The sequence below is a fragment of the Dipodomys merriami genome, unplaced genomic scaffold (assembly GCF_024711535.1).
Source record: "Dipodomys merriami isolate MVZ:Mamm:240054 unplaced genomic scaffold, mDipMer1.0.p SCAF_29, whole genome shotgun sequence".
Classification (NCBI taxonomy): domain Eukaryota; kingdom Metazoa; phylum Chordata; class Mammalia; order Rodentia; family Heteromyidae; genus Dipodomys; species Dipodomys merriami.
In genome coordinates, this window is record NW_027204381.1 from 17,884,518 (window position 1) to 17,899,313 (window position 14,796).

Consider the following 14,796-nt stretch of genomic DNA (forward strand, 5'->3'; position numbering starts at 1 on the left):
GTGTGTGTGTGTGTGTGTGTGTGTGTGTGTGTGTGTTCTGTTTGGTTTTTGGCAGACTGGCCTCGGAAACTTTCTACTGTGAATACCATAGTTCTACAAGCCAAGTTCTAAAGAGCTGACATGTTAATGAGCATCGCTGTGGCCTGCTTGTTCTTTTGTGTCCCCCTGAGCACTTGAACAAAGGACACACTCCGTAGGGGTTGGGTGGGTGGTGAATTGATTGAATTTTGTTGCCTGCAGGAAGCTCCACTGGCTTCCACAGCTGCTGAGGTTGGAGAAGGGGGGGGGGCGGGAGGCCTGGGGGAGCCTGTGCCCCCACCATGGGCAGCTCCATCAGGGGGCATGTGCCAGGCCCTATTTTCTGCATAGATTTTTTGTTTTGAGACAAAAAAATTGTGGGTGCCTGGGAAGCTGGTGAAGCAGATATGAATTCTCCCCCTGCTGCCTCTGCTGGGTCTTTTCCTCCTCTCTCTGGCCGCAAATCTACAGGAGAAATGGGACTGGCTGCAGAAATCAGTAGTGCTGGCCTGCTATGGGTTGGATCTCATTGAACCCACCCCCTCCCCCCAAAAAAAACAACCAGAGGAGACCTAACTAACTTCTGTATCTACCTAAGGACGGGGGCCAGGCTGAGTTAGCTCAATAGGGGTAAGCCTTCACACGTATTTGTATAATAGGTGTTTGCGATTAGGCTGATGGGGCCCACATCTGTCCCCAGGTATATTCAACCCATGGGATCCCACTAGGGGAAGGGGAGAGGGAGAAGGGAGGACAGGGCGGAGGGAGACCTGAGAGGAGGGAAGGCTGGGGGAAGGGAGGGGGAAATGCAGTGTACTGAACAGGAGGAGAGAGCACTCAGGGAAATAAAGGATCTATTTTTTTCCCCCATTTGTTCTCAGCAAACATTTGTCATTTAATTTCTTCCTAATTACACAATTACGTAATTATGTAGTATTAGTAAAATAAAGCCTAAAGACGTTTGAGTAAAGAATTACTTAAGTAAATAATGTCTGACTGAAGTAATTATTTCCTGGGTTTCCTATTTTGAAGTAGAATTGGATGAAATTAGCACAGCATTGTTGCAGAGTGGAATGGGGGGTGGGGGGGGCGGGGGCGGGGGGCAGGGGTTGGGGGTGCAGGCCTGAGCCAGCTGTGGGACCCTGGGGTCTAGCTCCCCCCTCATGGCGGCATGGAGGCCCGGTATCATGGCATCCTCTCGTTCTGGTGGATGAGGAAAATGCCGTCCGCCAGGTGGCTTGGGAGTTATCTTCTGTTTGGAACTAGGGAGGTCAGTTTCCCTTGAGGCCTCTGAAAGGCCCACTCTGGTCTCCAGGGAGTTTGAGGAAGACTCAGGGTGAAGCACATTCTGTCACCGAGTGTTGCATCTCTGCCTGCAAAGCTTCCAGAGGCCACCAGGCCCAAAAAGAGACTCCCCCTCTCCCCCATGGCTGTCCTATTACGTGTGTGAGGGGATGAGGTGGCAGGAGGGACAGGTAGACTCCCAGGCTGTGGAGTAAACTGGAAGGACATCTGTTGGTCAGCCACGTGCCCAGGCTACGGTTGGCTCAGGAACGTCCTCCCTAGTCTATGATGCTACAGAGACAGTGGCATCCTCCCAAGGTTGGACAAGTCTCAGAGCCCAGGGAGCACAGGAGTGGGAGTTATGGCCTGACCTCCCTTTCTGGTGGCCTTGGGCCTGGCTGTGACAGAGGGGAAGGGACCAGTCATTCCACAGTCAGGCCTAGGATGAAAGGATTAAAGGACCCTTGGGTTGGGACTGATGCTGCCACCATGGCCGCCATATTGTCTTTTTGATGCTGCCCTTCCCATATGGGAGGCTGCCCTCAAACATGGGAGCCCTTCACACACTGCACAGCCCAACAACGAGTGAACTCAGCAGTGTCTCCTAGAAGGTGACTCCTAGGGAATCAGTCAGTCCTCTGCCTGCTCCTCCACCCCAAATTGTTCCTCTAGTCCCCTATCCACAGTGCTTGACAGACTTGCTGAGTATCGTGTTTAGAAGGTGTTCACTCTGAGACTCCGCCATGACAATGGGAGAGTACTGGGCAGGGGGCAAGTTTCGGTCTGGTCAGCTCTCCTCTTGGGAGAGGAAAATGAATCTGTCCTTCCCTGAAGCTGCTCTTGAGCGTCTGGAGATGCCATGTTCCTCGCTTGGTGCTGGGGAGAACCTCCTTGGAGTCACTGGACTCCGGCCATCATGGAGGAAGCTGATGTGGGGAAGGTTGCAAGTTCCGGGGAGAGGAAGGTGGTGGAGATAAGATTGGAAGATGAAGCAGGTAGTCTTTTGAGTCTTCAGTGAACTGACCTTTGAATCCAGTATCCTTTAGGAACACAAAGGAGGGGCTTGGGAAGCACTGGAACCAGGGACAATAATGGAAAAGAGGCTGAAACTTCAGGCCAGCCACTCTAAGGCATGCTTTAAAAAAAAAGTTCAGCTTTTCTTCAGGATCTATCCTTCTTTTCCCCACGAGGCCAAATCAGACAATTATGTACTAACATTGAAGATATAAAAGAGAGACAACCTAAACTTCCACCAAATCAATAGAAAAATGGATAAATAAAATATGCCACACTTATTCAATAGAATTCTTTTCAGCAATAAAAAGTAAGTGGAGTAGAGCACTATAGAGAGGTACACATATCAACAAGGATAAATCCCAAGCTAAAGACAGCAGGTTGCATAAGGAAAGATACTCAGTACACGTGGACACTGCTTATAGAGTTGTGAACGACGCATTACCATGCTCCAGACTACTTGTGAATAATGCATGAGAAAAGTCAAGATGGTCAAACTTGAGAGAGTGGCAATGGTGGGTGGGACATGGGCCTGGGAGAGAGGGATACAGCACATAGACTCTCAAACACTTTATTGGCAGTGTTTCATTTATCCTGCTCTGAAGTGGACACAAGGATGATGAGCATATTCTTTGAATGATTAAAGTATTTCATGAGAAATGAGAATGCTCACGAGCACTAATGTGTCAGAATTGTGTGTATGTGTGTGTGTGTGTGAGAGAGAGAGACAGAGAGAGAGATCTCAGAGGTAGGGATGACAGGGTGAGGGGTGCTAGAAAAGACGCAGACCACAGCTGGCTCCCAGGAAGTTTTCTGGGTTGAATACTTATTCAATAAAGTTACTCTCTGCACATAATATTTGCCTATGTAAGAAGCTAAATATTCATTGAGTAATTAGCCAGTTCAAATTTGTGGTATGAAAAGACAATTCCTTCTAATTATAGGCATGCCAGTTAAAAGATGCTACACCAGGGTGCCATTCACTGCCAAGGGAGTTTTAATAAATTCTCACTGGGATTCACATTCACAAAGGTAAAAATAAAACAAAAAGATGCCATTATTTTTGATAATTAAGTACTTACCAGAACTCAAAAAAACACTGATGTTTTGGGCAAATTGTAGGCTCCTTTAAACACACACACACACACAATTCCTAGTAAAGATTCCGCTTCTGTCATTGGCTTTGCCAGTTGCAAAGCTTTCTCTAGTCTAATGCCAGCATCATGCTGACTACCCTGAGTATCATTATCATGGCTTTGACCACTTCTGATCTCAGGGCAAGTTGTCATTTAATTTATACTTTCATTCCGGCTTTTTCATTTTGACTAGTTCTGTTATCTATTTTGTCCTTTCTCCCAATTTAGATCTCAATGCTAACACTGGAGAGCTATGCCTGTTTTAGGGGTAGAGATGGGAGGCCACTCTGAGTTATGTCATTTTTTTCTCCAATTTCTCTACCAAAAGAGAAGTTCAATGATGGCTACTCCATATGTTAGCTGCTAGGGCAGGAATTGCACCTTGGATTGCACCCTAACGTGAGAGACATGTCCAGCTCTACTGTTGAATGGTGAGACTTTGGACAAGTTTTTCACCCTCTCTTCATGGCGGTTTTTCTGTGTAGCTAGCAGGAATCTACCCTGTCTTCCCCTTTCTACAAGGCCCCAGTCCAGGGACTCCCATAGCTGCTTGGTCCAGGGATAATAGTTCATGCAAATTGGGTCAATGGAAGCATTTCCACGGGGTTTTAAAAGCCAGAACTGAGAAAGCCAGTCAGAGTCTCTCTGGTTCAATATGCTACAGTAGAAGAAATAGCCAGATTTTGTTGTGTTTCATTACTCCTCTGCCTTTCCTTGTCTTCTGCCACAACCAAACTAAACAGAAAGCAGTGGGTTAAACATAATACAGTGTGTGTTACTCTTCTGTTACACAAGCACGGAGGTAGTGGTGGAGGACCAGGTAGTGTTTACTAACTTTCTGTCTCTCCATCCTCCACGCAGTTCCAAGCTTTTAGTCATCTTGTTCCTATGAGGATGCAGACAGTTCAATGATCTCTTTGCATTCCAGGCAGTTGCAAGCCCACAAAGACAAAAGAGAAAGAAAGAGGAAGGAAGGGCACATCTCTTCTTCTCATCTTTTTATACAAGTCTTAACACTCTACTTATGCTCCATTGGCCAGATTTGGTCATGTGCCCATGCCTAGCTGCAAAGGAAGCTGGGAAATGTAGTCTGAGTTGGAACCACTACTGTCCTGAATAAAACAGGTAACACCAGGACAAGTATCTGTTAAAGTTTGCTACTAGGAATTGCTGCTACATGGAGGAAGCTGGTCTGTTGTATCACCTTTGTGTTTCTCATTTGACGCTGATCCACATGCAGTATATACATGAATGAAAATGTTATAATGAGACCCAATATTTTTGTACAATTAATATATACTGTGAGACTTTGGACAAGTTGTTCACCCTCTCTTCATGGCAGTTTTTCAGTGTGGTTAGCAGGAATCTACCCTGTCTTCCCCTTTCTCCAAGGCCCCAGTCCCAGGATCATAGCTGCTTGGTCCAGGGATAATAGTTCATGCAAGCTGGGTCAATGGAAGCATTTCCACGGGGTTTTAAAAGCCAGAACTGAGAAAGCCAGTCAGAGTCTCTCTGGTTCAATATGCTACAGTAGAAGAAATAGCCAGATTTTGCTGTGTTTCATTAGGTATTCTTTTTAAGGACTCACCGTACTGCTCCTTGGAACAGTGGGTTTGGGAAATGCAGGGGATGACTGGGCTTCATTGATTTATTAGAAGCGGTTAGGGAGGAATGCGTATCAGACCTGGTGGGCCGGCTTTAAATAGGGAAAGGGTTCCCGTGTAGGCATTTACCCCTTTGCCCTTTGAATTATTCTATTCCTTCTTCAGGCCCTGAAGTCCAGGCTTGGGTCTGGAACACTGCAGAGAGTTTGCAGTTGATTTCAGATCCCTTGTATCTTCCAGTGTTGTCTGAAAACACTGTCCTTTCTCTCCTCTACTCCAGAGTGCTGGGATCAGACATGGCTTCAGAGACTCCAGCTAGAAAACTGCTTCTTCACCTCCTGCCAGACAGGACCCCATGGAAGCATTTCCAAGCCAGCAGATTGCCTGCCTGCAGAATGCCAGGGATCTATGTATGTTATTTGTCAGGGATCAGTGTGAGAATGAGGGAGCTTTCCAGAAGAGTTACCAATCCCACAGTCCTGGTGACACTTCCTGGAGTGTTCTGAGAGAAGGGGAAGATTTCATGACTATTATTACTGTTGCTGTTGTTATTTTGAAAATCCAGTTTATTAGTCCATTTAAGTTGCTATAATAAAAATTCCACGCAGGGTGTCAGTGGTTCATGCCTGTAATCCTAGCTACTCAGGAAGCTGAGATCCGAGGATCGAGGTTCAAAGCCTGGGCAGGAAAGTCTGTGAGACTCTTATCTTCAATAAATCACCAGAAAACCAGAAGGGGTGCTGTGGCTCAAGCAATAGAGTGCTAGCCTTGAGCTGAAAAGCTGAGGGACAGCGTCCAGGCCCAGAGTTCAAGTTCCATGATCTTAAAAAAAAGAGAGAGACAGAGAGAGAAACCCATAAAGGAAGTAGAGCTGTAGCTCAAGTGGTAGAATGCTAGTCTTGAGCACAAAAGCTCAGGGAGAGCACCCAGGCCCTGAGTTCAAGCTTCAAGATTGGCATACACATATAAACACACACACACACACACACACACACACACACACACACACACACACACACACACACACACACACACACACACACACACACACACACACACACACACACACACACACACACACACACACACACACACACACACACACACACACACACACACACACACACACACACACACACTCACTCCATAGACTGGGACTGGGTAGTTATATTATAATCCACATATTCTCTCATAGTTCTGGAAGCTGAGAAGTTCAAGACCAAGCTGTTGCCAGACGGAGTGTCTGGAGAGGATTGCTTCCTACTTCACAGGAAGTTTCCTGGTTCATTGTGTCCTTGTATGATAGAGTGAGGGGGATTCTGGGGCTTCTTTTTATTAAGGCACTAATCCACTCATGAAGATTCATCCTCCAAAGGCCCACCTTCTAATATAGGGTACTATGTGTGAGGACTTAAACACAAGGATTTGAGGGGGACACAAATTCTATCTATAGCACCCAGTAACTGCATAGGAATAGAGCGAACCCCATATTCTATCCCAGGGAGGCTGGAGGTAGAGCTCAGAGCTGATCATGGAAAACATGCAAGGGCAGGTCATTGTGGTTAGTTGACGGACATTCGAGAATGCATTTCATGCTGAGTCTATGGGTAAAAAAATACTTCCCTATGAGCTAATTTTATTGCTGCAATGAACCTCCTCTCTGTGAGTCAGAAGGTCACCCCTCTTAGCCATCATGTGGCTGGAAATCAGAGAAAAGTAGAATCAATGGGCCTCCAGAGGTAATTTTATACATCTCTTGCCTTGATTCCATTAAGTCTAATTGATTAATAGCTAACAATTATTGAGCGCTCATTATCTGAAAGCACCATGCTCAGAGCATTACTTGCATGGTTCTCCCAACATCTCCGGAGTTCAATTTTATTCCTGTATAATGGATGGGAAGACTGAGGCCTGGAGTCATGCTTCAGGCTGACTGAGTTGGGATTCACATGCAATTCTAGATGGATTCCCAGCAGGCCTAGCCCTCTATTTTTCCATGTTCATGGCTTTCTGCCGTGCCCTGGTCTGGAGCTGTTGAGTTCCTAGATGGCACCAGTAACATGAGCTTCTTCCGATACATTGGTGCTAGGAATATCACTCAAGTGAAGGCAATGAATTCATGGTCGCCCCCACTTCCTCTCTAGACTTTTCTGGAGGTCAGGCCCTTACAGAGGAGACAGCCTCTAGAAGATGTTCCCTCCCACAGGTGGCTGGGTAAGACAGGGAACTTGTGGACAGCAAAGGGGCTGAAGGGAGAGGCCATGGTAGAGGATACTTTATCTTCGTGTGTTTCTCCTTCTTGCTACTGCTCCCGGGGATGTTTCTCTGCTCTCAATACTGTGCTTTGACCGTGTCCCTCTGATCTAGTCACCCAGTGGCAAGTATATCCCAGAAAGAAAAAAAGAAAGGTACTCAAATGAAATAAGAAGCAGGGACAACAGTGGAGAGAAGAGAAGATGGGAAATGTCACATGGCTTCTGTGCTACAGCTCAAGGGATTTGCTCATGGCTTTCAGAGCCAAGAGAATATTGTGTATTCATGTACCATCTCATGCCCTCCCTTGCCCAAGGGCTGAGGGAAGTGGGGATGACCCAGTTGCACTGAGCTGTCCCTGAGCAAGAGTTTAGCCTGGCTGACAGGGGCTACAGGTAGAAGAAATTGTTTCCTGAATGGCGCTGGTGGTTGCATGGGTGGTGATGGGGAGAGAGTCAGGGCCGGGTAGAGCCCCCGTGTGGATCAGATAGAGGTTGCCATGATGTACTGAAGAGGCCTGCAGAGTGTTTGGCTCAAACACTCAGGAGCAGAAATTTCTGGAACCCCTTAGCCATCCCTCCTTGGGAGCAGACAGAATCACAAATTGGTCCCCTATTCCCAGGCAGAGGAGATCTCAGGACGGCACTGGATGGGGATGGATGGCAAGGAGAGGCGTGGCAGAGCTACGGTTGGCCACCCCAACGCTTTCACTCACTGGCGTGTGATAATTCACTCACTCAGGGGCACAGGAAGGAGAAGATTTCCCAACTGCGGCTAACCAATGTTGAAGACCTGAAAACAGCCACTTGGGACTGCTTTTATGTTCAGCTGTCGGCTTAGAAGCAAATGGCTAAGAGAACCTGGCCGTGGATCAAACAAATGTGCTGGGAACTGCATGTAAGGCACAGATCTGCTATTATTTCCCGCTGAGGGCCTGTGTGCCCAGCCTGCTCCCCTCCAGCCACTCAGGAGGGGAACCGCAGAAGAGAGAGGAAACTCCCGGAAACCTCTGGTAGGGCCTGCTCTGCAGATGGTTTGGATCTGGGGAACAGTCCCAGCACAGACACATCATAGAGTGGCAGACTGTCAGGGTGGTAAGGGCACAGTGATCGAGCAGAAGAGAACAGTGGCTCTTTCTCTGACCCTGTGGAAGTTCAGGGGCTGGCATCCAGGGGGCTGTGGTTTCGTAAAGGGGCCTTTTGCAATCTAGGGGCAGAGGATCTGGGTCAGAGGGAGCCTGGTCTTTATGGGGTAAATGGGAAGAACAGCTTTCCCCTACCAATCCATCATTTCTTTTTGTTTTCTTCACCTCTAGCCAAAGGATTCACCTGCGGTAGTTTTGTTTACAAACCAGATGCCCGGTTGGAGTAGAAGCTGGGATCCTGGGGGTGATTCGAACATTGGAAGAGATACACTGCTACTTCCTTCAGAACACAAGCTGTAACAGTAATAGAAATGCCAGCAGACATCATTATCTAATGTTTGCCAAGCTGCCAGGCACTGGGCTAACTGCTTCAGGAACATCAGATTTAATCTCCCAACAATTCCATGTATGGGTGAATGCCACCCCTCCCCTCCACCCCTTCCTCCCCCAGCCCCCCCGACCTCACACACACTCATGACCATATTCTCGGGGATGAAAGAGTCTTGGAATGCTTACCCCAAATAAGCCCAGGTAATTTCCGAGCAGGTGTGTGTTACTCAAGGTTGGCTCCAGGTGAATTATTAACGTACTGATGCCTTTATTGGCTGGCTCAGGGCAGGTGGGGACAAAACACAATGAAGTAGCTGAACAAGCAAGATGTGCCAAGAAATTCAGCAATGATTTTTTTCAGTGTTGCAGCAATATCATGTAGGACTTTCAAGGCTGGTCGGTGTATGCAAGGAGGGCAAACATGCTTAGACTCATTGTACATGCGAAGCAACGGAGAGGAAAAGAGACGGAATGATTTTGCCAAAGCCACATAGCAGATTTGTATAACCCAGATTTGAACCCGTGTCTCTCTGGTTTCAAACTCCAGACCAGATGTCAGTTCAGAGGAGAGCATTATAGACTTTGCTCTGAATACAAAGGAGGCATCTAGATGCACAGCAGAGTACACACCTTCTTGCACTGGGAATTGATTATATAGGATAGTATTCATCTTGCTTCTAATAGGAATTGCCCAGATAGTAGGGGAGGGTCATTCCCTAGCATTCTTTCCTTGTCTTAGAATCACAATTACAGACTCTGGGAAGGGGGGCGGGGGACAAGCCTTGAGGGATACGTAGTTCAAGCCTCTTCTTCCTTTATTACATCTTTTCTTTCGGTATCAGACCTTTCAAGATTATGCAGCTACACCAGATGGCTAATATATGACTGAGTGGAGATGTCAGGAAGCCTGGTTCTGAGGCCCCAGCTCTTTCCACTGACCTGTTCTTGTCTTGACAAGGAGAACACAGGACAACTCACCCTAATGTAACTTAGGTGTTGTAAGAGTTTCATCCTTAAGCTATTATCCTCTCCATGCTCCCTCCCTTCTTCCAGGACAACTGGTAGGTCAGGTGATTTGATACTGTATAACAGACATGAGGACATGGAAGGTGCTATTGTTAAGTATGTTTTAATTGTGTGCCCCACAGAGGTTTGTGTCATTAAAGCCTTGACCTTCAAGATGGTGCTAATGAGAAGTGGTGGGTCCTAAAGGGAGGTCTTTAGGTCATTGGAATGTATTTTTTTTGTTGTTGGTGTTGTTGTTATTGTTGGACATGAGGCTTGGAGCCTGGGCATTGTCCCTCAGCTCTTTCACTCAAGGCTAATACTCTACCACTTTGAGCCACAGAACCTTTTCAGGTGAATCATTAGAGATAAGAGTTTCATGGAATTTCCTGTCCAGTCTGGTTTTGAACCTCAGATTTCAGATCTCAGCCTCCTGAGGATTACAGGAGTGAGCCCCCAGCACCTGGCTGGAATGAGCTCTTAGAAACTAGTTCTTGTATAATTCTGAGAGAGAGAGAGAGAGAGAGAGAGAGAGGGAGAGAGAGAGAGAGAGAGAGAGAGAGAGAGAGAGAGAGAGAGAGAGAGGGGAGAGAGAGAGGAGAGAAAGAGAGAGAGAGAGTTGTTAGACTGACCTCTGGTGCTAGAAATCAGGAGAGAGAGAGATTTTCCTGAAGGGACGCAATGACTGGGGAGAGCCACAGACATCTGACAGGTGAGTGGGAACATTCTATTTCTTGGTCTAGACTTTGGGTACATGGATGTGGAGAGAAAGTAAAACTTGCTGAGTTGTGCATTATGTTAAATTTCCATAATCTGATTCTTATTTTTTCTTTCTCTTATACCAAGAAGAGAAAAGTGAGGAGAAATAGAAGAACCATCTTTGTATACTAGCTTCAGGTCCGTCACTGTGTTAGCTATCTGGCAGGCATTAACTCACACACCTTCCCACTGTGTCATGGTGTTCTTCCATCTGCCAACAGGGTAAGTGGTACTCAGAAAGGGGACGTGGTTGAGATCCTGCTGCCAGCAAATGCTGGGACCTGATCCTAACCCAGGTTCATCTGAATACAGAGCCTGGAAGTGGCGCTGTGGCTCAAGCAGTAGAGCGCTTGCCTTGAGCTGAAGAGCGCAAGGACAGCGCCCAAGCCCAGAGTTCAAGCCCCACGACTGACCAAAAAAAAAAATCTGAATCCAGAGCTCACCTTCTTGATTCTACATCAGGTAGCTTTCAAGAGCCTCTTTGCTTTGAAGTTAGATTGTCTCACTTTGAGGACCTTGTGTGGTCATGATGCTGCATGATCTTGGGCAAGGCATTTAGTCTGTAGGTTCTCACTCTTCTTGGATGAAGAGTGTTGCTCTTCTCTCGGGGGAATTTTAGTGAGAGTAGAGATGGTGGTGCCTGGAAAGGGATCAAATAAACAAAGCTTGTAACCCAGGCACTCAGCAAATGGTGCCACATTTTTTCTCTATCTGAAACTTACTAGGTGTGCGTGCCCTTCTTAGCACAGGGCTGGAATATGAAGCAAAACTCCCCATGCTCCTCTCCTGGTGTTACCACTCTAGTAAAATCGGAAGAAAATGAACATCAAGGGCAATTTTGGTGGGAGCAAAAGCCATGTTTAGCTTTTGTGTGTGTGTGTGTGTGTGTGTGAGAGAGTGAGTGAGAGAGACAGAGACAGAGAGACAGAGAAAGGTGCAAAAAAAGCCTTACTTTGGCATTGAGGGAGTTGAAAGGTTTTATGCAAATGGTCTTAATATGATCTTAATACCAGCTCACAAAATTGAAGCCCATTTTCTTGATAGGAGAGAGTGGAATTGTGGGAGGGAAACTTCCAAAGCTCTGTGCAAGAGTCGCTTTGTTAAAGACAGGATTGTATGGCCTCGTTTTATAATAGAACTGAGCTAAACTTTTATTTATTTATTTTCCCTTCTTTGTCGGCCCTCCAAGAATAGCCAGGAAAGTGGATAGAAGGTAAATAGCATCTGTATTTGTTCAGCACCAAGTCTCCTGTCCCCAAGTTTCCATGTGTCTACTGAGGAATTGGGAGCTCTTTAGGGTTGAGAGAAGGGGTGAGGGCGTGGGTGATGGAGGAATGCTCTTCTTCGGGGGAGGATACAGATGGAGTTTGATATGAACTCAGTAGTGGCCATGTTGTGAACGTGTGTGGTCCATGAGCAAACAGGGGCCAGCTATCTGCTTCAGCAAGGTTAACTCGACAGGGCTGTGCAGCGCCCATGGCTGAAAGACCCCCTTCTCCTCTGAAAGCTTCAAAGATCGGAAGGGATGGGGAAGTAGGAGTTTAGGAGAGGGAGAGCACCCGCCCCCCCCATCCCACTCACAGAAGTCTTCATTTCTCTGTTCCTAAATTGTACACATTGATCTGCTGTGTACAGAGTTGCAGCGTACGCTGGCAAGAGCATTGGAGTGTGGCCGGCCTACATATACTCGGGTTTTAGTTTTAAATGAGCTGAGAGCTGGGGGAATGGCTTGACAGCCATGGGGGAGCCCCAGTGTCTGTTTCGCACCAAGCAAGTCCTTTTGTAGGTTGGAGCTGTCAAAGCTGTCCCAGGGGTGCCTGCCCCCCACCAACCCCCAGGGAGGGGAGATTCCCCTATGGGTTCTGCTGGTCAGTCACCACTGTGCAGAGAGGGCCTGGGTCAGAGAGCCAGGGTGCCTGTACTTCTTTTTTGGCTACTGCTCTGATCTCTACCCATTCAAGGTCATAAATCTAATGTATGAACCTTTCTCAGTGGGAAGTGGGCGGTGGGGGGGGGGGAGTCTTTTGAGAACGGTCAGCAGCCATTTTTTTCACGACCAAACAACCAGGGTACATACAGCTGGTCCCTTTGTTTCCTTTGCTCGTATTAACGTTGTGATTAATTCCAGACCAATTGTTTTTGATTTTCTTCTTCTTCTTTTTTAATATTTCCTGGCCTTTGCAAACCACCTACTCTTCTCTGAGTGACTTTGATTGAAGTCTGAAGTTGGAAGGTTCAGCCCTTGAGTTTCTTGTTATTGGAAAATGTAGCAACTTCTCCCAAGCCAAGAAGAAAAGGGTTCTTCCCTCCTCCCTTGTCTCCTTTCTCCCCTCCCCTGCCAATTCTCCTGGTATGTCAGAACTTTAAAAGAGCTTGCAAGAAGTAGGTATTTGGGAGGCACTGATGGTGTGGCTTATGCCTGTGATCCTAATTCCTCAGGAGGCTGAGATCTGCAGATCAAGGTTAGAAGCCAGTGGCCACCCCCTCCTCCCAGCCCCTCCGCAAAACCCCACCCCAGTTTCCCCAGCCTCCTGGCAGGAAAGTCCTTGAAACTATCTCCAAATAATCAGCAAAAGCTGAAGTGGAGCCATTCCTCAAGTGGTACCGCTTCAGCCATGAAGGAGAAAAGAAAAAAAAGCTAAGGGATGGCATCCAGACCCCGAACACACACACACACACACACACACGCACACGCACACACACACACACGCGCACACACACACACGCACACACACGCACACACACGCACACACTATACCGTTATTTATTCTCCATCCTTTCCTCAACTGGATTTTGGGCAGAGGCCAAAACTCAAGAGGAAAGAAGGCTGCAGCCATCTGAACGGTCTCCTTCAAAACCCAAGTGTTTGTTCCTGTGGGGGCTGCTTGGCCCCCCAAGCTGCTGGGGAGGTCTGCGAGAGAAGAACGGGGACACTGGGTGCACCCCCCCGTTCAGCACCATCCATGCACAAGTCACCCCCACCATGGCTCAGCAGGGCGCAGTTATGAAAGACCCCCTTGTGCTGCAGGCGGCTCCTCAGGAGGGAGCCCCCTTGGGAGGAAACTGCCTACGCCCAGGGTTGGCTTTGCTGAAGTTTATAGCTTGCTCAATAAAGCTATTGTGCAGCCCCCTCCTCCTTCGGAAGGCAGGGAGGTGGACTATTGCTTGGGAACCTGGAGACATGGAACCCAGGCAGGCTGGGGACCCCCGTGGGGGGCTGACACAGGCAAAGAAATAATGGGGTTCCCTTCTCTTCCTCATCCTCTAGCGGGTGTTTCTCCCCCGCTGGGTACCTTTGGGAACGCTACACAGTTTGGTCCTGATCTCTGATCCTGTTCAATGAGGAAACCCTGGGAGGACTTATTGATCAGGTATGGGTGCTGGGCTAGGGTGGGGGCTGCTCCCCCAAAGTGTGCAGAAATGCCTGGGTCAGCTGTACTTGGTTAGTGAGTCAATCTAAAATGTCTCCCCGATCCACTGCTGCTTTTTCTCCCTTCAGATTTATTTTATTTCTATACACACACACACACACACACACACACAGACACACACACACACAGACACACACACACACACACACACACAGACACACACACCAGCTCAAAAAACGTAATGAAAAACAAAGATTGGTTTCAGAAATCTGAGGAGGTCGGAACCCAGGGGCCCCAGAGTCTCACCTGGAATTTCCCAGTGGGGTGGATTAAAAGCAATCATTACGCCCAGGGCAGGGACCACCCCGGCTCACCTGGCTGATCCTTGGCCTCTAGCCTTCTTCTACTCTGCTCCAATCTTCAGAGAACAGTGCTGAGTTCAGGAAGCCAGTGCCTGGAGCAAGCAGCTGAAAGGCAGACCGGGTCTATACTGGGAGAAGTTGGATAACAGCCCTACACAGCCCAAGAGTGGAGGTAAGGGAGGGAGAGCATCCAGGCTGTCCTGCAGAGGAGGGGACTGGAGTTTAGATGTAGGGTAGAATGAAGGACCCAATTCCAGTTCTAAGCATCTATCTGCCAGGCAGTGGCTCCTGGTCCAGTCTTCAAGAGGGTCTGACTGGCCCAGAGCTTTTCTAGGTGTCTCACACTTGGCAGGATCTTAGCCCTAAATACTTTGCCATGATCAGCACGTATTTATCCCTTGCCTCAATGAGGCTCAAATGAATTGCTCCTGCCTCAAAATTAGAAAGGAAAAACCACACACAGTTCCTCCATTCCTGAGTTCTGCTCAGAGCTGCAGTAGCAACTGCACATGGGGG